This window comes from Mastigoproctus giganteus, chromosome 9 (assembly GCF_048544385.1).
Source record: "Mastigoproctus giganteus isolate SK-2022 chromosome 9, ASM4854438v1, whole genome shotgun sequence".
In the NCBI taxonomy this organism is placed as follows: domain Eukaryota; kingdom Metazoa; phylum Arthropoda; class Arachnida; order Uropygi; family Thelyphonidae; genus Mastigoproctus; species Mastigoproctus giganteus.
The window spans coordinates 206,453,213-206,477,604 of record NC_143583.1 but is presented as its reverse complement, the minus strand read 5'-3'; the positions used below and the strand labels follow the sequence as shown (position 1 = coordinate 206,477,604).

The following is a 24,392-nucleotide window of genomic DNA, read 5'->3' as shown; positions in this document are numbered from 1 at the left end:
ACAGAAATACGTAATTAGCAACCTCTTAAACTAAGTTGCTTTGACGCTAATATAAAAAATCCGATGTAATCGTTTTAAATCTGAGTTAAACCACTTCTCATCGAATTTCGGTTTTGATTATCTGTTTCTGTTTGAAGAGTGAAAATTTATCTTATAAAGAAAAGCTCATCTTTAATATACGTATGGGTTGGTTTGAAAGTCTGTTAAAATCCTTTAAAATAACCAAACGAATACTTCGCTATAAAACACGGCAAAAAGGACATAAAAACGAGACTACAAATTCATTTTATCGTGGAATGACCGTGCAATTAATTCAATGTTAGTTCTTAATGGTCTCTTCGAAACTACAAGGTGAGAATTTCTAAATATCGTGATCTGAATTTGCAGGTGTGGAAGCGAAAGTTCCCTATTTTGTAAAAATGGGTTATTATATGGCGCAATTTACAGTTGAAATGGTCATTCGAAATGTTGGGGGAGGGGAGACTTCATCACGGATGAAAAGAAATCAAATTCATTTTATTTTGTTGGCATTTTCCTCTAGATGGTTGTGCTGTTTATGGCTTCATTTGAGCCTTCTAAACACGCTTATCTGAAACCGAAGATTCTTACTTAATAACTTGGTGGATAAAATTACCGCTTATATATCATCTCGAGTGTGAGGGAACCACACTATCGTTGTTCAGCTAGCAGCAGACGTACAGTGAAATAGCAGGTTTTTAATGATTTCAGGCCACTGTATGCAACGCCCTCTTGTGTAAAAGTTGTCGTGCAAACATTTCTAGAACTGCCGCTTTTCACATAAATGACTACACGCTTTGTGATCTCGTCCAAGAACCAAAATTCTTAAGATTTGATAGGGCTTTGCTCCAGTGAATGCAGTTACTCCGTGTGCAGCATTTGCCACCTTTAATGAATACTTGCCACAAGAAAGAACCCGGCCCTCACCACCTTCACACAATGAGTCATTTTTTTTTTGACCATTCAAGAAATACGCTGCCATCACAATGAACCATAGCTAATATCCTCACGTGCGAAACGTGGGTGAGGTCCTGTCTCCCTCGGGATCACTTGTCATCCGTAGTGTAGTACAGTAAGCGGAAATTGTAAGACGAGTTCAGTGACCGCTCGTGAAAGATGAAGACAGGTCGTGTCATGCCTTACATGTGCTAAAATGCAGAGCACGTGGGTGCATTCACCGAAGTATTTGTGCTCGGGATAGCAAAGGTGAAACAGAAGAGGAAGTGATTAAATTCTAACACCCACCCCCTTATTTTAAATTATTGTCCAATTTGATTGTTTTTTCAAAAAAAGAAAATCGAAACATCAACGTCCTTCCAAATAAAGATTTCCCTGCTCTCATTCGTTACTCTAGTTAGCTTGACTACTTCCGATGTCCACAATAACAAAGTACATTATCAACGGGAAAATTTTTCTTCTCTATCAATTTGTAATGGGTGTGCGTTTTCATGCAGCCGTTTTCTTAGAGAAGAAACTTTGTAAATTCGCCTTATACCAGATAAACATCCGTGGCGAAAATAATTTGGGTCGTTCTTCTCATCAGCAAAGATGAGTGTATCATCAGGCTCTGATCTTGTTTTCCTGCGTTCTTAGACTAACAAACAGCCAACGTCTTATTTTCGGCGCTGTTTGCTGCAGCAAGGTGAAGGTGTGTTTGGGAAATTCATTCTTTTCACTTAAGTTCCGATCATATCCTGTGGTGTGTGTGTGTGTGTGTGTGTACAAAATTCCTAAAATACTTTAAATGATTCACACAGCAAAACCGCACAACCATCGCAATGTAAAGGAAATTTCGAATCCAATTTTCGCTCATAATGAAATGCAATTTCTGCCTGATGAAGATCAAAATATTAATTCAGTTTCATTGAGGTTTCTAAGGCGTTATAACATAATATTAGAAAACTCTGTCTGTCGTACGATAGCAGGTTTTATTCTGAAATCTTTACAAAGAAAGAATTCAGAATAAATTTTCATTAGGTCCACATCACACTTTTAGATTCTGGTGTGGCACTTTTTTTTATCCAATCTTCCAATCTTGACTATATGATTCAAAAATTTCGTGGTCGAATTGAGTGACATTCACATATCGGTAGGAAAAGTGCTTAAATGGAGATCACGTCTTTTACACACTCTTACAAACTGTAAATCATGTTTTATTATATGAAAGTCCTCCTTTATTTTATATATTTTTGAAAAGTTTCTGATTTTGATCCTTTGATTTATTACAAAAGCACAATGCACAAAAATAAAACGAACAGCTCGTAACTCTGACCTGTTCGTGGTAAAGTTATGACCTCTACATGTTTAAGCTTTGTCACGTTCTTGGGGTCAACATGTGAATCACGACACGGAAGAAGAAAAGGTAGGCTGATGAATCTACCTGGCACAGTAAGAACATTTTTCATTTTTTTCTGTCTTTCAGAGTCAACCATTTTGTGGTTATTTGGTAAATCATATTCTGTAGCAATATTCTGGAGTTAATGTGAACGGAGAGTACCTAAACCATTTACGATTTGCAGATGACATTGTGGTCATAAGCCACGATCCCAAAGAATCAGAGGAAAATCTTAATCAGTTATGCACAGCTAGTAAGGATTTTGGACTAAAGATGAATATGGCTAAAACAAAAGTAATGATGAACAAGTATGCTACGGAAAGGGAAATAATGATTAAAGGAGCAGTAATTGAAAAGGTGGAGTCATGTACTTATCTGGGACAAGTTATTAGCTGTAATAATGATAAATGGCTGGAAGTCAAGAGAAGAATAAATTTTGGATGGAGAGCATTCAGGAAATATAGTCACATACTGAAGAGCAATATCCTAGTTTGTCTGAAACGTAAAATAATGAACCAATGTTCATTATTTTACGAACACTCCACACCATGACTTATGGAAATGAAACCTGGGCACTCACCAAAAGAATGGAAGAGAAGCTGAGAAATACACAGCGAAGAATGGAACGAATTATATTGGGAATCAGACTGTTAGATAAGAAGAGAAACACATGGATTAGGCAGCAAACTCAAGTAAAGGATATTCTTATCAAAACTAAAGAACTAAAATGGTCTTGGGCAGGACACATAGCTCGAAGACATGATGACAGATGGACTAAGAAAATAATAGAATGGTATCCAAGAGGAACTAGAAGAAAACCTGGAAGACAAAGGCGGAGATGGATAGATGAAATTCATGAGTTTGTGGGTAGTAAATGGATGGCCAGTACTCAAAACAGAAGGAACTGGAAAGTTGCTGGAGAGGCCTTCATCCTGCAGTGGATTGAAAATGGCTGATGATGATGATGATGATGATGATTCTGTAGCAGCTCTCCAACTCGCACTGTGTTTGCTAATATTAGTGTCTTGTGTACAATTCAATTTGAACAAAAGCTCTTTTACAGCGTTTGTATCCACTAAAAATAAATGTTCCATTTCGCAAAGGAAGAAGTGTTTGGTTCTAGATAAGTAGTTTTTACTTTTTGTAAAATTTTCGATTTTGAAGACGGACCTTCCCAAGAAATGATTACTTCAAAAAACTTATTTGAACTCTAAAATTATTGAACAGATTCTCTAATAAAAGAAATTTCACTGTAGGGTAACTAATTTTATGGACGGGTAACTAATGACTAAAAATAAAATGTTATTAGTGGAGTCCCCCAGGGTTCAGTGTTGGGTCCATTGTTGTTTTCTGTATTTATTAATAATATTTATGATGGTATATCAGGCTTAATGTCCAAGTTGGCAGACGATACGAAGATCGGCGGGGTTGTTAATGACACCAATGACAGTATGCTGCTGCAACAGGATCTAGAAAAGTTCAGCAGATGGGCTGACAGGTGGCAACTGAAGTTTAACATTGACAAATGTAAAGTACTGCATATGGGAAGCAGTAACCCCAGAGTAACGTATCAAATATGTGGTACTACACTGACAGTGGTAAAAAATGAAAAGGACCTGGGGATATACGTGCAGGCAGATATGAAGTTGTCTGAGCAGTGCAGACGGTCTGCAAGAGTAGTTCATGGTGTCTTACAATGATATAGAGGAATTTTTCTAGCAGGGATAAGGAAGTGATTATCTCCTTCTATAAGGCAATGGTCAAGCCACACCTTGAGTACTGTATACAGGTCTTGAGGCCTCATTTTAAGAAGGATGTAGAACTGCTGGAACGAGTACAGAGAAGGGCAACAAAATTAGTGAATGGAACAAAGGATTGCTCTTACGAACAAAGGCTTAAGTTTTGCAAATTAGTGTCTGGAGACTAGACGCCTGCGAGGTGATCTGATTGAGGAGTATAAAGCCTTGAATGGTTTGAGCATGCTCAATGTTGATGGGATTTTTCCTCATGCTCAGAATAATCACCTGAGAGGGCATAAATTCAAATTGAGGAAAGACAGTTGTAGGATAGATGTGCGGAAGTTTGCCTTTAGCCAGCGTGTGGTTGATTGCTGGAACAAACTTTCATCTCTCGTTGTAGAAATTGATAGCTCAAATAGATTCGAGGCAGAACTAGACAAACATTTGGAGTGAGTGGATGGGTGAAATTAGAAGATTTTTTTTTTTTTTTTTGGCTGATGCTATATAAGCTTGCTTTCTTGCATTATGTGCCTTTACTAATGCTAATGACTTGCCTTTCAAGTTGATATAGCGTTTTTGTTTCAACATGATGAATCACCATATCACACCCGGTAGCACAGTTGGTAGAATCCTCGTCCTCCCTCCCCACACCGAGTGGAAAAGACCTCAGTTTAAGTCCCGTAGATGACGTGAGAATTTTTATGCGCCTTTTTCGCAATGTGACTGAGTCAGTCGGTGTCAAGCAAGGGTAGCATGGTTTTTTCTCACGGAAACTCGGGCTTTTCGACCAGCAAACAGAAAAACGACCTCAAAACACGCATAATTTATAGACAATATACACGGACCAATATAGTTGCAATAAAACCTTATTACAACAACTTCATAAATGTTTAAATAATCGCAAAACTTGTAGCATCTGCTTGAACATCGGATGCTGCGAACATTTACAACTGCCTTTTATTAGTTACGTGGTATGAAAAATTTGCTTTTATTTTATAAATATCAGATGGCCGTCGTTTCCACGAAAGCCATATTATACATACTAAAAAATTATGGAACAAATGCTAACGGGTAAGCCTTCAGTTGAGTTTACATGTGTATGAGATGCATGTCAAATTGACAAGTTGCGATTCAAACGATCATTGAAATTGCGTGAGATGCTTCCTACGTTTACCATTTGTATGTGATTATTTTACTACATACACGAAAGTTGCTTCAACACACAAGAAATAATAATGCATGATTGCTGGATGTCAATAGATGTGCTTGTTTTTATTAAATAAAACTTGAAAATACTGCAATAACATTAAATTGTACGTTTTCTTTTACGCTATTCCACCAATAGTAATACGCACTTAAAAAAAGTAGCTTTGCTGTACATGTGTGTGGTTTATTTGGCCAGTTTTTAAATGCAAATTAGCTGTTTGCAATTGCACCTTTCCACCTAAATCAAAAGGCGAAGGATGATGCATTATCGAACTTCTCCCCAAAATTAACTACCCTCTTTTTCTTTCTGTAAATTTAACTTTTAGTAGAATTATTATATTTCCTCCTCATCTTCTAACTCTTCTTTACCACTTGAGGGACGAAAACAATGAATTTACGGTTTCAACCAATTAAAGATTCAAAAAGTACATCGTCCAGAATGTTAACTTTCAACCCAATTAAAATAGCATAAATTATATGATAAAAATGATTTTTAAAAAATGATAGTTCTTAAATGAGTAGTAAATGGATAACTAACATATCGTAGAGGAGGCGTTTAATTTTATTCCTTCGCAATTCCTTAATAATTGATCTAATGCTTTCAAGAGAAACAAGAGGTGAAAGTCCGATTTCTTCCCACTGAAAGGTGTTGGAGGATAAACATGGGCGTAAAACAGAACACTTTCTTACGTAGGAAGAAAAAGTATCAGCGTCCGCGTTCTTCAGTCACTGACACTATTTTAGGTGTTGAAAGAATCTGAGAACTACCCGCACTGGAAAACAGGGCTCCATTGAATCAAAAGTAATTTTATTTAATGGAAAGATAGGGCTCGCGTAGCAGTAAAGGATTTCTCATAATAACATAAGAGATTTCTCAATCAGGACAATTCATCATTTGAGACACAAAGTCCAATTTGAGAAATACACTTATTAACCACACTGTTTTCGTTTGCTTTCAATGAGATAAACATGCAACACGCACAGAGATCAGCACATGATTTAAAATACTTATCTTTGCAGAATACTGATCAACATCCATTTGGAAACAGTCCAGAGGAATTTTTCCCCTCTCTGCGTTTTCCTCTCCAAAGAGAAATCCTCCACAGAAATTCCTCAACAAAAGAGTTTTTCCGTATTTTTCCTATCAGATTTCTACATGCAGAGAAGACTTTTTTTACCACTCTAGACTTTTTCTTTTCTTATTTTTTTCAGTCCAAGGATATAAGGAGCTCTAGACGAACCATAAGCTTTGATTCATCCCAGGATCAACAAAATTTAACACTACATATTAGGATAAATAAAATTTTTCATTTAAAATTCATTTATTTTTGCACCAAAACCGGTAACAAAATACTAATTTCATATTTCGCAGCTCATAGTGGAAGTAACATGTACAGTTCATTCCACTCTAGGAGATCTCCTAATAAACACTTCATTCAGCATCATCGCTAAATAATTCTTTGAATTTATCACATTTGTCATGTAGACCGGAAAGTAGACTGAAACCACAGATCTTTTAATACCATTATCATGTTAACACAATATCAAGGCTAGATTTAAGATTTTTGATTTGGTAAAAACGGGTTAGTTAGTGAAAGCGGTGAAATCCTTTTTATCAGAGCACATGTCAACATCATACAGTATGTTGACATGCGCTGTGTAATTTCTATGATTTCCTTGCCAAAGCATGTGTTTGATGTCTTCTTTTCCGAAGTGAATGGAATGAGCACATATTTTATCTGGGCGTATCCATATAAGAACCGGTTCTAAAATCATGTGGGCATAGTAGTCATAAAGATATAATGCGACAGCACATGTCATCGCCGAACTCTCTCTCTCTCTCTCTCTTCCGGCTTTCACCAAATACATGAAAGTAATAATAAAATCCCTTCAGCGTTAAACCGAAGTTGTAGTAGATCCCTTCAGCGTTAAACCGAAGTTGTAGTAGAGATTAGTAAACAGCATTCCGATTCCGGAGTAACAGCGAAAACATATTGTTTTTTTTTTAAATAACGGGAAAAAATAATTCAAAAGCAGTTTGAATAACATCACCTGGAAAGGCGTTGTAATTGTCTGCTTAAGACAAAGTTCAACAACGCACGCGTAATTCGCAAATACTGAAATTACACACACACTTCTGGGTTGTGTTGTTGAAGGACATCAGTACTATTCAAGAAAGGGGATATTTAAAGAATTAATATATAAAGACTGTAACCTCTGGCCATAATGATAGCTGCTTTCCTTCTGGGAATACTTTCAATCACTTTACAACTAGCATTACAGTTGTAAACTAAATAAGCAATAGGATGGCTGATATGCTGATTGAACTCCATATTCAAGTACTAGTTTATTGAATAGGAAATATTGGCAGTGTTGAAATTATTCCCTAAATCCAGCTCATGAGCAACCCTGTCAAAATAGCTAACCAGATTTGTTAAACATTATTTTCCCTTTACAAAACCATGCTGCGTATCCTTCAGAATTCCATGTTTATCTAAATGATCCTGAATTCCACCCTTAATCATTGCCTCCATGATTTTCCCTACTGCTGAACTTAGACTGGCCGGTCGGTAATTTCCCACTACACTCTTAGAACCGCCCTTATGTATTGGAGATACATTGGCACTTTTCCAATAGGTCAGGGTTCAAATCTCTAAGTTCGATTTCGCCACAAGCGACAAACCACTATGCTGTCAGAACATGGTCAACTTACAACCCAGTTGGTTCGACACTAGTTGACATTCACCTGATAGTGTGACCCGAACACTTTCAAGTGAATGTGTGTTAAGCGCCAAGACAGCTAAGGCCAATGAGGTTTCGATATACAGTATTGTGTCCGTTAAGAGCATTCTTCGATCGCTTTCACTGCTTGGTGAATGAAATGAGCTGCATCTTCACATGAGGACGAAGGCAATACAATTCCCTACAGATAGTAGATGCATCCACTCCTGTGCACGAACTATCCTCCCTCTTCCCTTCAGAGATTGTTGATTACTCTCCACAAGGTGTTTTAGCCTACTGGATAATTTTTTGACTGTCGTCGCTTAATTGAGTTAGAGAAGGGCATAACGTGGATATACTACTAAATAAGTTTGAAGAAATCACACGTTATCACCTGAATATTGTTTTAATTAGTTTATTGGTAGGAAAAGGATAAACGTATTAAAATTAATCCAATATCCAAATTAAAGCTACGTTTCCGAATTCCGTCTTCCGACCAAGTTTTGAGTAGACTTCAAAGTTACGTCGAAGACTTCAAAGCCGAACATATCGTCATATTTATGACAAGACCATCCCTTTGTTCTTGGCATCTGAAAATAGTACTTCAAAAATGTTCTAGATAGGAGTTTATCGTTCGTTTACAGACACAGTATATTGATGCCTCATAACCTTAGTTGCTTTGATACTTAAAACACCCATCCATAAATGCACACACAGTTAAATGTCATTTATGTAATTGACTGTCATTTATGTTCTTTCCTTTATATTCTGTATGTACTTATTTCAGTTTTCAGCCCTAGGACACATGTAATTTGACAAGTGACGTAGTGGAAAATCGAAACTGACGGCGGAATTCCTCTTTCAAAAAAATGTATATGCTTATCTCTTAGAAGAATATACAATATTTTATATTTCATTGCAATTACAATTTTCAACAATTTTTATGAATCTATTTTCATTCATCTTTGTACAAATTCCACTTTATCCCTCCATCCCAATTATACCTATCACCTGTAATTGTTACTGGTAAACGAATAAAACTCAACCAGTAAAACGGTCCAGATTAGTAACTGCTTCTGTTGCCCTCGTGTTAGGAGTACAGTGGATATATTCACCTTCCTCCTTACACGAAGTGGAAAAAGCCTGGGTTCGAATCTCCTCAATGAACACACACACACGCTTCTGGATTGTGTTGTTGGAAAACACAAAAAAAAAAATTACTCCAAAAGTTAACGGCCACTGATATCTGTATATTTTACGAATGTTCAATAATGGTGACAAATTACCTCTCAAAGAGCAAGTCCAATCTACTTCATTAACGTTAGAGTACCACTCGAATAATTTCTTCCAGTATTGAACCATCTAAGTTATGAAACGCACTTCATTTTTTAATTAACATATATACAAACACTTTTCTTATGACAATCATCAGGTTCTGCAGAGAAACTCCTTCTGATTATACACCATCTCATACAAATAACAAAAAAACACTCAAAAGACTCTAAAGAACAACATAAAAATTTGTATATGCGAGTATACATGCAACTATTCAGCGTAGCAGCTGCACCTAGAACCGAGTTCAACTCTGCCAGTTATCATCGTATCGTTTACAGAATTCTGTAGTTTGGCCAAATGGAAATCACATGTGGTTTGCATGTGACACCTTGACCGGGCAACAGCAAAACGGTACCCATCCTCAGCACGAGGAGTTTGGCCTGTATTAACTTAATTGCCCAAAAAAAGGCAGATCCCGCACCCACCGAAGGCAGTGCTAAATCGGTGGGTGCCAGCAGTTTTCAGTAGGTAATAAATATTGGATAGACGTACTGCTCTTGATTGATTGCCATCATCTGCTAACTACTCGTACTTCTTGCATTGTAGCGTGATTTACCAGTCACTGCTAAATAGCGTCCATCAACTAGAAACGAAAAAAAAAAACTTATTTTGAAGGAAAATGGAAAATATTGTTACTCTGACCTACAGCGTTATTTTTATTTATTTATTTTTATTATTTTTTTATTTTTTTAACTCTCCGGACGAAATGGTATTGGGAAGTTTCATCATTTCGTTTGCAAATTGTAAGAGCTCAGATACGTTATGATGAGAATATTTTAAAATTATTAAAATGTTTATGGTCATTGCTGTCAACCAAAATTCCTCAGAACTTATTCCTATTAAGCCGCAATATCTTTCTGATTTAACTGAAGCACTGAATGAAGAACTATTTCTTGGAAACAATAAATTGCTCACACAACTTTTCTCTTTCTTTTCAGACACGTACTATCGTAATAGCGACAATTTATAAAAATGTGGTCTTTGTTACGGACCGCAGAGCTGAGTAATTCTGATCGATAACATAAATATAAGCAGATTCTGATACATTAATCATGCTCTGTTATGCGAAACTAAACTGAAATCTTGCGCTCGAATGTTCTAATCGTAGTGGGTATGTTAATACAATAAGAAGCTGTGTGTGAAAGGTTAATGATCTGGGATGGCATCACTGATGATTAACATAACAATCTGAGAACTACTGCAGGCCAGACACCAGCTCTCGGCGATGATTAGATGAATTCGGTATTACTGGGACCTTCTCATTTAGTATCTTGTTTACATCCAGGCGCTTCAAATTCTTGACACGATAAAGACCCCAGATCGTCCAGAGTCAAAGACAAATAGTCCTTGATTTATATATTTCACTTTTCAAGTGCGTGACAACGCCATCAAACCGAATCTGTCCAAAGAATGGGGTGGCCAACATGGTCCAGACCTAATCAAATCAAATATATACGGTAGGGGGGTGTTCAGAATAAGAATACATATCGATTCGTGGCTCATTATTATTAATTGCAGATATTATGTTTGGTTGATCATATGGAACTCATGGAATTGTGTGAAAAGTGAATTTTGAATATCGAAAGTTTTCTGTGATAATTTTATAGCGTGAAAGTTGATGTTATCTACTGGTTATAATACTTACTCATCGAAATGAAGCCATACAAAAAGAATCTACTATAAAGCAACTTGTTATACAAAAAAAAGGTTTGGAAACTAATGATGCATCTCCATAAAAGTTTAGGGTTAAAATGCTTCGTGCTGTGGAATATACCGACAGTCGTCGTACTGATGACACAATTGGTTTCTGAAAACCATACCATTAAGGCGAAGAAAATTTTTCGATAAGGCTAATGTTAAAATTTTTAATTTTAATTTTGCCTTTCCCAGCGGCCAGAATTTATCTTTATAAAATGACTCATTAATAACACTCAAATAGAAATAAAAGTACAAGTAAAGGTTATTAAAAACTATACATTTTTTCACAAAACTTTTAAAAATTATACACTTCACTCCTTGTTATTTAAGCATATTTTTAAATGGTTTACTGAGTGCCTGAAGGCAAACAAAAGGCTTAAAACTATTTCCTGCTAAAAAGCAAGTCCGATGTGCTAAATAATATTGCGTGCTTGCCAACGTTTCCGATTCAACTTTGTTTCCAAAAAGATATCCAAAGTTGGATTCGACTAGCCGATATTATTTCATATATTGAGCTCGCTTTTTGATACGAAACAAATTTACGACTTGTGTAATTTCTAGATCAGGCACACAATAACGCATTTAAAAATGCTTATATAACATGGAGTCAGGTTTATAAGTTTTTAATTATTTGAGTATTCATTTAAAGAACATAGTTCCTTAGACAGTATATTCATAATCCTTTTATTCGAAGAGGAATGCAATAATGACTCGGAAAGCATCATCGAAAAGTAGAAAGTCATCATTGAAAAGTAGAAAATTACGAAGGATTAAAATATTATGACATAAACTCTCCCCCACACTGCTTTTCATTAATATGCTCATACAAACGCCTGGGCTTTCCTTGAATTATTGCTATACTCAAGGGCACACAGCGTTTCAGTTTAATCCTGAATCCAAATGACGAAAAGGTTTTCGACATCAGTGATAATCCCCACTTGCCTGCATTGAAGCAGAGTCCTTGGATTAATTCTTACCTTGCCTATTATGATTGTAACCACTGACGTAGGAAGGACAGACAAGGCCCAACTGATGCATTCAAGTGTATTTCATTTCTCAGAGAGCTCACTTACTTCAATCCTTGCATTCATTGTTGTGAATCTGCATTTGTTAGAACCCAGCCTTCTCTACATTTGATTTTCTTTTATCAGCCATTTTAAGGAGTACTTAAAAAATTAATGCAAACATCATGCACTTTTGCAGTATGATATTGAATAAATGCTTTCCTAAGTTGAGAACCTTCATTTAAAAAAAAAAACTATTTAGTAATTTTTAGCTTAGCCCTTCCATTGCATAATCGTCGTTTTCCACGGATTTAACCCTATAGCCCAGTGGTCACCAAAGCGGGAAATCCACTCCTGGGTCATCTTTTTTTTTTCTTTTTTTTTTTATTAAAAAAGGCAGTCCCAGCTAGCAATCCTGGCAAACTCACCACCTATTGCAATATTTTACACGTAATTTCTAATATAACATATACCACCAGACGCCTCCGTAGCCAGGTGGGAAGGAGCAGCAGCAGTGCGTAGCGCATGCTTCTTGATTAGACCGGGGTTCGAGCCCGTCACCACCAAATACAGAGGATGGGGAAAGGTCAGGGAATGACCACCGCATATCCCGGAGCAATATGGCCTTAGTTGCTAATGCTCCTAAAAACCAAATAACAAACATATGCCACCACTAGTTGGTTATTATTCCTGCATATGGAGATGGCCAGGGAACGACTGCCAGCAAACAGATGATATCAAATACAGCATCAATCATCTGCCAGCGTACTGATGACATCGTTTACAGCATCAACATAATACCCCAAATTTGGAGGGTATGTCAGTTTCATTAGTTCATATATCAATGGACAGCTATTTCGCACTAAAACTGATCATGAGTCTGCTGGTCTTGATTAGAGGATTGGTCTTTCTCCCATGGAAATGTTTAACTGTTTCACTTCACCACCACAGAAAGTCCACATTCCACTTCACTACCACAGAAAGTCGACCTTCCACTTCACTACATAAAATCACGATCAGGATAAGTCAAGAACTTTATAATTACGACAACATATGCAGCTGATATACCCACCACATAGCAATGCTGAAGCCATATTCAAGAATAATACTGCTCAGGAAATGGAACGAAATTTATATACAAGTCAGTGCAGTAATGGAATGAACAGGGAACTTCTTCACTTAGGGTTGTTGTTGTCATTAGAAGCATTAGCAACTAAGGCCATATTGCTCCGGGGATATGCGGTGGTCATTCCCTGACCTTTCCGCATCCTCCGTATTTGGTGGTCACGGGCTCGAACCCCAGTCTAATCAAGAAGCGTGTGCTATGCACTGCTGCTCCTGCCCACCTGGCTACGGAGGCGCAAACAGGGAACGTAGCATCCTTTCATTAACTGCCTCGCAGCTCAGTAGCAAACAAGCTTGAACCAACATCTTCAAGAACCCCTTCGTAACAGTCAAGTCAAGACGACACATTGCTGTCGGCTACTCATTTGAACAGGTCTAGGTTAGATTCATGTCGATGATTGCAGGAATTTCTAAAACTCTTCAATGAATACGTGTAGTTAGCCAATCTCAGGTGGAGGATGTGGTATTTCTCCCGAGAGTTATTCCGCGTTATTCAGCAACGTGCAAATGGGCCCTTAAACACACCTACTTCTACAGACATAGTACACTTGAGGTTATGAGCACACACACGCTTTGAAGCCATTCCTACCAATATAATATAAATGTACTTCTCCTTTGGACAGTAAGTAGTATCGATGGACTTGCAATGTAGGCTGCAACTTTTTGAGCTCCAGAAAATTCGTTCATAATACTGTTTTTAAGGAAATAAATATCAAAACAAACAAAAAACAAAGTCTGTAAGTAGGTATATGATAGGGCTAGGAAGATATAAGTGATAGAAGAACTTGAAAACTGTTTGAAAAATACTGTGCGCTATTCACTGTACGAGTAATGTATTTCAATGTCCTCCAGTGATTTAGCTAGGTAGAAGATTTAAGGGCAGCTAACATTTTTTTTTTACAGGAAGTAAAAATCAGTGGTAGTCTAAGATATAATCTATGCTTTGAATAGCTGCTAATGAGACTTCATGTTCTGAGACATTGAGAAGTGAAGATATAGTGTCATATAAGAGATATTTATCTTTACAGCGATTTAAAGGATAAGCCATAAAGGCTATACATCTCCATTTTGATCTTCTTCATAGTCAATGGAGGTAATTTGTTTGAAAATTTATACGAACGACAGTAAAATGGTTGGCCCTTTCACATTATAGATTGGATCTGAAAGCTATAGTAATAATTTAATAATTTGATAAAAATATTTCATTGTCTTTCGGTGTGAAGTACTGGATCGCACTCCTCACACATTTTCCGATGTTGAAAGGTAAGTAAGAGAGCAGACATAAAAGTGTCTACCCTCTTAGGCTTGAAAACAGACGAACTCAGTTACGGATCCCATAAAAGGGCATAAAAGTTCCTTGCGTCATTGACGAGATACAAACCTCGTGTGAAGAGGACGGTGATATGTATATATGTACGACCCTTGTAACCATACTGTGTGTTCAGGACATACTAAACATACTAAAAGAAGCCGACCGGGCTAGCCGGGTGGGTAAAGTGCCTACCTAGCAACCCAAAGGTCGCGGGTTCGAATCCCGCCTCGGGCTTGGATCAAAGTACTGCAAAAACCTTGGGAGGTGCATTATGGCCATAGAAGCCGATGCGCCAACAACTACAAAAAAAAAAAAAAAAAAAAAAAATACTAAAAGAAATTACAAGGCAGTTGTTGTTTCGTAATTCAGCGAACGGCCCCATATTGAACATGGGGTTAGTTAGCCAATTCATGTCAGCCATGTTCGGGCCACGTTGATGTCTTCTAAACATGATACAGCCTATCATTTTTAGTTGTGTTGCGTTGTTTCAGTTTAAGCGCCAAGGCAACAGATTGAGCCAATGAGACTGTGAAGACCTTCCTCTGAAGACGTAATATCATAGGAATGCATAATCTTTTGTATGTACATTATGACTTATGGCATTCATTCGGATAATTAAAATATTTTTTTTGAATTTATATAACATCGCCCTCATTTCCTCTTACTTTTCCTATTCCTTAACACGCATCTATCTGAAAGTATATTTGCCGCTAAGTGGTTTTCAACAGAATCCCAATCGCAGACACAGGAAATACGGTTCATGAACATCAGATAAACAAACAAGCGTGACTTCATGAAGCTTGAGAAAAAGTCGTTTGTTTGCCGCTCTCAGGTGTGGTAATGTCACCCTTTTCTTTCCATACATTGAAATATTGAAGAATATCTTTTCTTACGTTATGTCTAAAATATGTCACACTTCATTTCTAAATGTAAAACAAAAACGGCACAGGCTCTTACAAACAATTCTTTCTCTCATTAACTGCTTTATTTTAAGAACACAAATGTTACAATTAGAAGTTCTAATTATTAAATATTAAATATATTATTGATTTAATTTTCAAATATTTATATACGTATAATACACTGAGCGGACAGAAATCATGGGATACCTACCTAGCAACAGGTAGGCCCACCTTTCGCCCGGATAAGGGCAATCACACGGCGAGGCATTGAGTCCACTAGTTCACGAAAGTTTTCCACAAATATTTCCATCCATGCTTGCTGCACCGCTGTCCATAATTCCGTCGCATTACTGGGTGGAGGATCCAAAGCTCGAATGGACCTTTCATCAGCATCCCAAAGATGCTCCAGAGGGTTCATTTCCGGTGAATAGGGAGGCCAGTCCATGATGGTAAAATCTGCGGAATGCTCTTCAAACCATGTTCTAGTCACCACGGCTCTGTGGGGAGGTGCATTGTCCTGCTGGAAAAGTCCATTGCTCTGTGGGTGCACGATGACCATGAAGGTATGTTTGTATACGGTCTGCAAGGATGGATAAGTAGCCTCGACCATTCAGAGACACGTCTAGACGTACCAGATGTCCCAACGTGTGTCGGTTGAACACGCCCCAGGCCGTTACCGACCGTCCACCTGCCTGAACAGTTCCTTATTGACATATGACGGATGCATAGCTTCGTGCGGTTTCCGCTAGATACGCACCCTCTCGTTAGCTCGAAATAACTGGAAACGGGACTCATCGCACCCGGAAACCCTTCTCCAATCATCCAAGGCCCGGTGCCGATGCTCTTTCGCCCAGTCGAGGCTTGGAGTCCTGTGTCGTGGTATTAGCAATGAGACTCTGGTGGGCGGGTGGCTCCCATAACCTATTGCGGCTAATGATCGCCTAATGGTCTTGGTGGAGATGTTTCTGGTACCTCCCTCTATGAAGTCTGCGGTGATTTGTGCCACAGTCGCTTTCCAATTGGCTGAAACGATGCGAGATAGACGTCGATGGCCACATTCTCATTCCTCTTTCAAAGTCGGTTAACTCACGACGTTTATCCATACTAACATCGAATTACCGTCTACGTGAATGCAGTGTACTGTACCTATATACAGTACTGTATCTGCCAAGCGGCGGGTTCGTCCAGTAGCGAGAGGGGTGACAGCGTCGCGTTACCCAGGAACCAGGTATTCCATGAATTCTGTCCTTTCAGTGTATAATATAATATATATTTATATATTTATTTATAAAATATGAATAAAAATTCAGAACTAAAGCCTCAGACTCCGGGGAAAATTTACAGACGTATAAGTTAGCGTAAATGCACTAAATTATTAACCGAAGTTAATATAGTGGCAGCGTATCATTACAACTCATATTGGAACACCTTTACAACCAGATAGGCAACTTGTTGTGAAGGTGTTCACAATATGAGATGAAATGAAACGATTCCACTATAATAGTGGAATTAATAGTTAATTTAGTGCGTATAGACATGATTCATTTGCATTAAGTTATATTATTAAATATTGATTATATTAATTACATAAATATTCAGTGAATCATGTATATTCAGTGGAATATACAGTATATGATTCATAGTATTCATAAATATTCACTAGATTAAAAGCCATGACAAATACATTTTATAGTGATTCAAAATAGGATGACGTTTTATTATCCCCAAATTTTTTTAAGGGACACCAAATAGTTAACATAGCAGGTAACATTATAGAAATAAATACATCCGCTGCATATTTTACACGTTGCTGTTGAAGGTTTTGCCATAAGGGCTACAGCGGCCATATTGTGCCTTTCAAATTTGGAAAAAAAAAGTTTATGTTTATACTCCGGCACGACCAGCACAGTTTACAACAAACAAATCAATACAAACGTCAATCGAATTAGGAATCAGAGTCCACTCAAAAACCGTGTGTTACTGCATTCGCACTCCTGACCACTCGGCTACGTTAGGCCAGGAAAAAAAATTTCCACAGGAAGTAGCAGGTTTTTCGTTTAATGGTTTTGTAGGTCTTGCACAGGAATCTTCATATTAATTATATTTGAATTTATTTTGCTGCCTGATGTGCGTTTTCATTTCCGAGTATTCCACAATCAGTTGGGATCCACCAGAATACCACTGTATGCTGTTTGTCTTGCAGCCGGATCAGTTTGGATGTGATTTGTTTTAGGAGGCGATGGTAGTTGTGTGTTTCATTCTGCATTGAGTTGACAGAGCTTAAAGAATCGATATAGATGATATGCTATGTGCTGGTTTGAGAATCTAAGTGATTAAGAGCTAGGTAGATGGCAAAAAGTTCTGCAGAGAAATTGCTGAACTCTGTTGGTAGAGAAGCAGAAACAGTGAAAGCTGGTCAGACTGCCGTGGCACCTATTGTCTTGTCTGATTTCGAACCATCAGCGTATATCTGATTATATTCAGCATAGCTTTGGGTATGGATAGCATGAAGCTTTCTTATATTTAAGCTTGCCAGAGTATGCCTACCTACCTACTCCACTGACTGAAATAGCTATCACATTTAACTATAATTTTAGCCCTGGAGGGTTTAGGGAGGAGCATATCTTGATACAGTTTTTCAGTGGATTCCAGTCTGAAGTGATCTCATGGAGTCTAATGCCTGCAGATTTATTGAAATGCCGCTTATTTTTTATATTGAGCAGTCATTGAAGCTGGAAGAGGTATGGCCAAATAGGATGAGTTGACAGGATCCAAACTTTGAATGCACAGTTTACAAAAAAAAGTTTTCCTTATGAGATGTAAAGCTGGCTCGTGAGTTTCTATATACGAGCTCGTATAAGCGTTGAGCTGAGGAAGTTCAAAAGGCTCCTAACGCAATTCCGAGAGCGTTGTGCTGGAGAGGTTGAAACCATGCTAGTTCACTCTTCCTGGCAGAGTCACAGACTGGAGAACCATAGTCCAGACCCGATTTAATAAAAGCTTGATAAAGATTGAGAAGACCAGCACGATCAACACCCCAGAGAAAGTTAAATTTTTTTCGGGTTAAGACAATGAAAAGTGTGTTTAGTGTCAAAAGGCACTAGAGGTTTCCCCATCTCCGCAAGACAATGAAAGGCATGGTACTAGTGAACGGTATGTAAAACGTTTTACATGTAACATGTCAAAGAAAGCATGTATATATGTGTAGGTGCTTTAAGCGCCAAAGTTACTAAGGCTATGAAGCGTCAATACACTGTGTTTGTAAATTTCGTGCGTTGTGTAGCCGATTTTACTGTTTACTGGACGAAAAACTCCTTGTTTGGAGTTGGAAAAAATCATGAAACCATGCCTGAAACTTGGCCACGTTGTGGGGAAAAAAAAAAGTCTATAAAAGTTCCTCGCATCACCGACGAAATTCGAACCCAGAGTTTTCCACCTTGCTGGGAGAAGGTATCAAAATACGACGAATGGTAATACTAGTTTCATGTTCGCTTAGTCACGCACTATTTATTAACATGTTCTACTATTTATACAGAAGCATTTCATGATTACTAAAAAAATAAAATAAAATATTAAATACGCTATTTTTCTCCACTATTTTGTGTTCAGTATTGTGCTCTATTTCCTCTCCACAATTTTGGGCCTAGTATTGAAAATACCATTTTGTGCTTTCAGTATATAGTGTTAAAATACTGTACATATACAGTAAATTACAAATTCCGAATCATGGCAATTAATGCCTAGGGGATTAACACGCATTAACTCATATATATATATATATTTATATGGATTTATGTACAGTATATATTTAATTAAGCACAATTAATTCTATACTAGGATACTATACGTGTCACGCTATAATCATATTAAATTCTAATACCTTACAGATTGTCAAAAAGTGATGGTCTGGTGTAGATTATTGTTCATAAAGATCAGAGTCTGATGAAAACATAATTCTACCATCGTGAACACATAAAAAAAGATAACCTTGAATGAAAACGGATACACAGTATGCTTGGTACCTTTGAGTACTAAACATTATAAAATTATCAATTGTCATCTTAACGATAAGATGACAAAAGCTTCCTTAAAATCAAAGTTCTGGTTGGACGCCGCAAAGCCGTTCCTATTCTTTAATGCCATGTATGTAGCCATATATATATATATATATTTCTTTTTCAAACATTACCTCTATGAGACGTGTGTCAGTACACGCAATTTACAGAATTGTAAATTGCACGTATTCTGCGGTCCTCTTTACTGGACGAAAAGCCTGAGTTTCCGGCAGAAAAACTATGCAATATTCGCCTGAGACCGATTTAATTAACTGTCTGAATTAATTGGTGAAAGAAGGTAAATCGGTGCAAAAAGCCCAAAAAATTCCTCAGGTCATTGACAGGATTTGACTTGAAGCCATTTCACCCACTGGTGAAGACGGTTATTATACCAACTGTGCTACACACGAGGGTTCGATGTCAGAAAAATCCTAGCTGAACTCAAGTCTCTTTGTAAAATTTTCTCTAGGAATTATGATCCTCCAGAACGCTTGTAATTGATCAAGTATCCACGTTCCTTTTAAGCTGACCATAAAAAAGCAGACTTTTCCTACCCACCTATCCAAAAGAGATATTATGAAAGAAGTCCTATGAACAGAATTCCTTCATTTGCAAATGACCTCAGTTTAGACTTTTTGACAGCTCACAGAATGTTCTTAATACCATTAGTGTCCTTGCACCTTCCCTTGCTGCAGTAAACGATAATACAGACTAAGCAAATTTGCTGTTGCTATAAACGATTTCTTTCTGTGACACAGACACTGTAATTGGATGCTCTGTAGCGCATATTTTGTTTTAATAAAACATGATCATTCTTTTAAATATATATTTGCACTATTCGATAATTTAATTTGTAAATGTTTTGTATGAAAACGTCTACCAAATTTTCTCTAGAATGGACAAAAAACAAAATTAACAGCTTTTATTAAGAATGTATTTTAACTCACTATACTGTTGGTGAAACTATAAAAAAAAAATTCGCTTTTGGGAGGTGGGAGAAGTGGAACAGCTGAATCAATTACAAAGCAACAAAAATGTTTCCATTCAATATTTCGACTGTGGCGTAAGGCCATCTTAGTAAAACGTTTTACTTTTTTTTAATATATGTCATCAAAGTACTGTACTGAAAAACACTGTACTGTAACATTCAAAAAGATGTTGGCGTTCACTGTACCTGATTATCGTGCGGTAGCACAGAGTTTACGATTGCTCTCCTTGCACATTCTGTGATTAACTCCTGGATTCAAAGCTCGTGAACAAGGAAGAAATTTTATGGGCTTTCTTCACACAGTCTGCAACTTAATCATTCTCTGGTGAGGAATGCACAGTTTTGGTCCAGGAAACTCGAAGAGTTTTGCAACAGCAAAGCTGACAAACCGACTACAGGATACATTCAATTTACAGACGTAGCTTAGTTGTTTCGGCGTGAAATAAATCAACCTTCCTGCATTAAAAAGGATTTTTACAATTAGCAGATTTGGCATTTTTGGAAACGGAAATATTTTCTGGGCCCACTTGGTAAAATACGATTATATCCATTAAATGCAAGAAACAAGTAAAAAAGATTTACAATATCTAAATGAAAAATACGATTAATAGTTCAGAATATCAGTACAAAATACATTTTAAACTACTCAACTAAATAGCTATCACATGTAGCGATGCAACATTTCCATACAACAGTTTTAGAAAATTCCTTCCTTTCGTTTGGAAAAAAGCATTCAGACTTTCAGCCTAAATATTCCAAAACTGCGCAGTGTGATCACATCATGCACTTCTCGTATAACCATTTTTCAAAAAAAAAAAAAAAAAAATTAAAGTTGATTACAGAAGGAAAAAGTTGAAACTTTATAGCACATAAATTTTGACACCTTCTAATGAATTATATTTAATGTCAAATTTGTATACCGATCTGATTGCTGCTACTTGGGTTTAGTTAGGAAGTACCACTCTTTCCTTCATTTTGACTGGTATTAATTGATATCAGTTATATAAATCATTTATAACACAAGACTGCAAAAGGGAATCCTCAGCTCTGCTAAACTACTTCATCCAAAAGTGTAGTTAGTTTAAAATTCTTATGATCACAAAAATCATTCGTCTGTGAAGCATTTCAGTTTCTTCTGATAACCCATGCACATCGACTCATGATCTTTACAAATCATTCATGACTGTGTCTAATGTTTCTCTTTCAGCCGTTGACCGATTTAAGACAGTCACCATTTTCAATTGTAGACTCACCTTGCCGCTAAAGCGATAAAAAACACAACCAGCAATTTTAACAGCCTCACGTCGAATTATAATTTACATACCACCTCTTAGTTCAATAATCTATGCTCAGCTGACGATGACGCGACGAGATTACTGAGGTCTTTTCAAGTGGAAACGAGTTAGTCTGTCTCAGGTGGAGTTTGTTTTCAAAGTATTTTCCGCGATTTTTCTCGAGGGGAAAACAAACAGAGAAAACCAGCCTTTGAACACACGCATTTTGCAGATACAATACACTTCTGTGCAATGGCAATGGGCTGTGATGAGCAATATAAACATTAAAAAGTAGTCTACCAGTCGAAAAATTTAGTGCGGATATATTTTAGTTTACTGCTAAATCATCAATGCAAGCAGTTCCCATATTTGTATTTATTCCTGGTTTGTTTGTTTTTTGTCATTCTTTCAGGTGAATGTGACAGATACTTACCCGTTTTCAATTGAACTCCTACATGAAGCTGCAAGATGATTTCATCAAAGATATCATACTCACAAAACAGTGAGTGCGATTCAAAATAATTTTAGGTAACGTTTTGGTAAAGCAGCGCAATCAAAGTCGGATTTACATGAGGAAAATGAAAGCATTCTCCAGTGAATTGATTGTGACGAGTACCAAACGAAGCAGCAGACCTAAAGGTCGTTTTCGACAACTGCCATGCATTGAACAATCCGTTCTGAGATCGCGAAAAAAATCTTTGCACACACGTTCAGGTAGATTACAAATGAACCATGCAACGTTACGCTATAACAGATCTGAAACTGAGAAAACCAGTATACGAGCCGACTGTTATTTGTTTAGTGAAAGAGGTTTTATTCCTTGTGAATCACTGCTGCAGCGCTTTAACACGCTACCAAAGAGATCTCGGGTTCTCTTCGGTGGCGATTTAGCTGTATGTCTCAGTTGAGCATGTATGTCGAAAAGTTTTACTTCCGGAGTGATGGTCCATTCAGAATCATCCTCCTCCTCCTCATGAGATGTTATTGTAGCCAAAACACTGTAAAATGTGCAATTAGTATATTGAGATGGCAATTGTTGTGGAATTTGAGGCGCTTTTGATTCCCTTTGGTGGGGAAACTCCCTCAAGTCCCTGTGAGGGCTAAGTGTGATAACTATGCATACTCAGTAATAAGATCATATTTCAAGGATAGGTCTATCATGGTTCGAGCTCATTTTAAGAACTTTTCACGCCGTATTTCCAGAGGATATCTGCAAGGTTCAGTCGTTGGACCTCTCCTGTCGAATGCAGTTTTGGATCAGTGGCTCACCAAAGAAATTGAATTTACATACAAAGTGACTTACGCTGATGACTTGGTTGTATGCATACCCAGCAGGTCCAGACGTATCTTGGAGGATACAGCTAAATTAGTCATGGATTTATTACAGTGGGCAAAAATAAACAAATTAAAAATTTCGACCTCAAAAAACAAGTTTATGATATTCGATAACAAACTTAACTCTTAAAGACCACTTATAGTTATTATTTCTAATATGTAAGTTCCTTTCGTACAGAATTTAAAATACCTTGAAATAATTCAAGGCGACCCACTAAGTCTTCAAATGCATGTCAAAAATCTAGTTAACAAAATTAAAAATTTTACTGCAGCTTTATTTAAATTCTCTGTATCAAATTGGGGGCTTAATGCAAGAACACTTCGATACTGCTGTTTTTTTTCTAATTATGTCTTATACCTCTGGTGTGTCAGCGAACCGCACTACCTGGGTGAAGACTCAGACCAAGTTGATATCTCTACAATATTCTATGTTGTTAGCCATATCCAGAGTTACAAGAACTGTGTCAAATAATGTCCCTCAATTTCTGGCTGGAGCCATTGTACTGGACATGTATGTTGCCTTCGGGAAGGGGGATCTTATACTGGCTAAAGAAAGGACAGTCTATAAGTACACTGGTGTGCAAAACGGTATTCATGTCTGGAAAACCTGAATACGAGGTCAATACATCCACCGGTTTTGCACTGTCACCAGTGTATGCAAATAAAGACTGGAAAAGGTCTGGTTCCACTTGCCGGGAACGGACACTACGCAGTAAATATCCAGGTGATGACTGCTGGCGATGGTGGCAAAGAGACCTGACACACAGCACATTACAGAACACTCATTAACACTTCACAAACACACACTGACCACATGTCAGGCCCATATTACAGAATTTCTGTATTTCAGTGACACTAGATGGAAATGGACATAAGTCTGAGAGCCACCATAGACAGGGTATGCATACACATACACGTCCTCCTCATGTTACGATGTGGGCTGCTCTTTCAACTCATCGTACAATACTTCTTTGGACTGATGAATCAGTACAGCAATTTGCAGATGTCGGGAAATTATTTAACGCTAGAATTAGAGATACTTCTCATTGCTAATGGCATTTTTAATTTGAGGAGGAACAAGTCATCATGCAACTGCTATTCGGAAATATTTGAAAGGAATTCTGCCTGAATGGTGAATCGGGCGATTTCACCAACACCACAGTGTTCACTACGGAGTCCGTATTTGACAACTTCAGATAGTTTTCTGTGGGGACATATTAAAGCAAACTTGTCCAGTAGCGCATAGGAAGCTCAAGATTTCCATTCCAGAAACCTTCAGCACAATTACCCATACCATGTTACATCATATGATGCACTGCATAAGGAAGAGATCACGTCTATTAAT

The 24,392-nt window shown here is 37.4% G+C and overlaps 1 protein-coding gene across 1 annotated transcript in view; it reads left to right on the top strand.

Annotated features, from left to right (window-relative positions):
- The window catches only part of LOC150081074 (P-selectin-like), a 265,101-nt gene that overhangs the window by 68,501 nt on the left and 172,208 nt on the right, over positions 1-24,392 (top strand). The gene's annotated exons all lie outside the window — the stretch shown is intronic.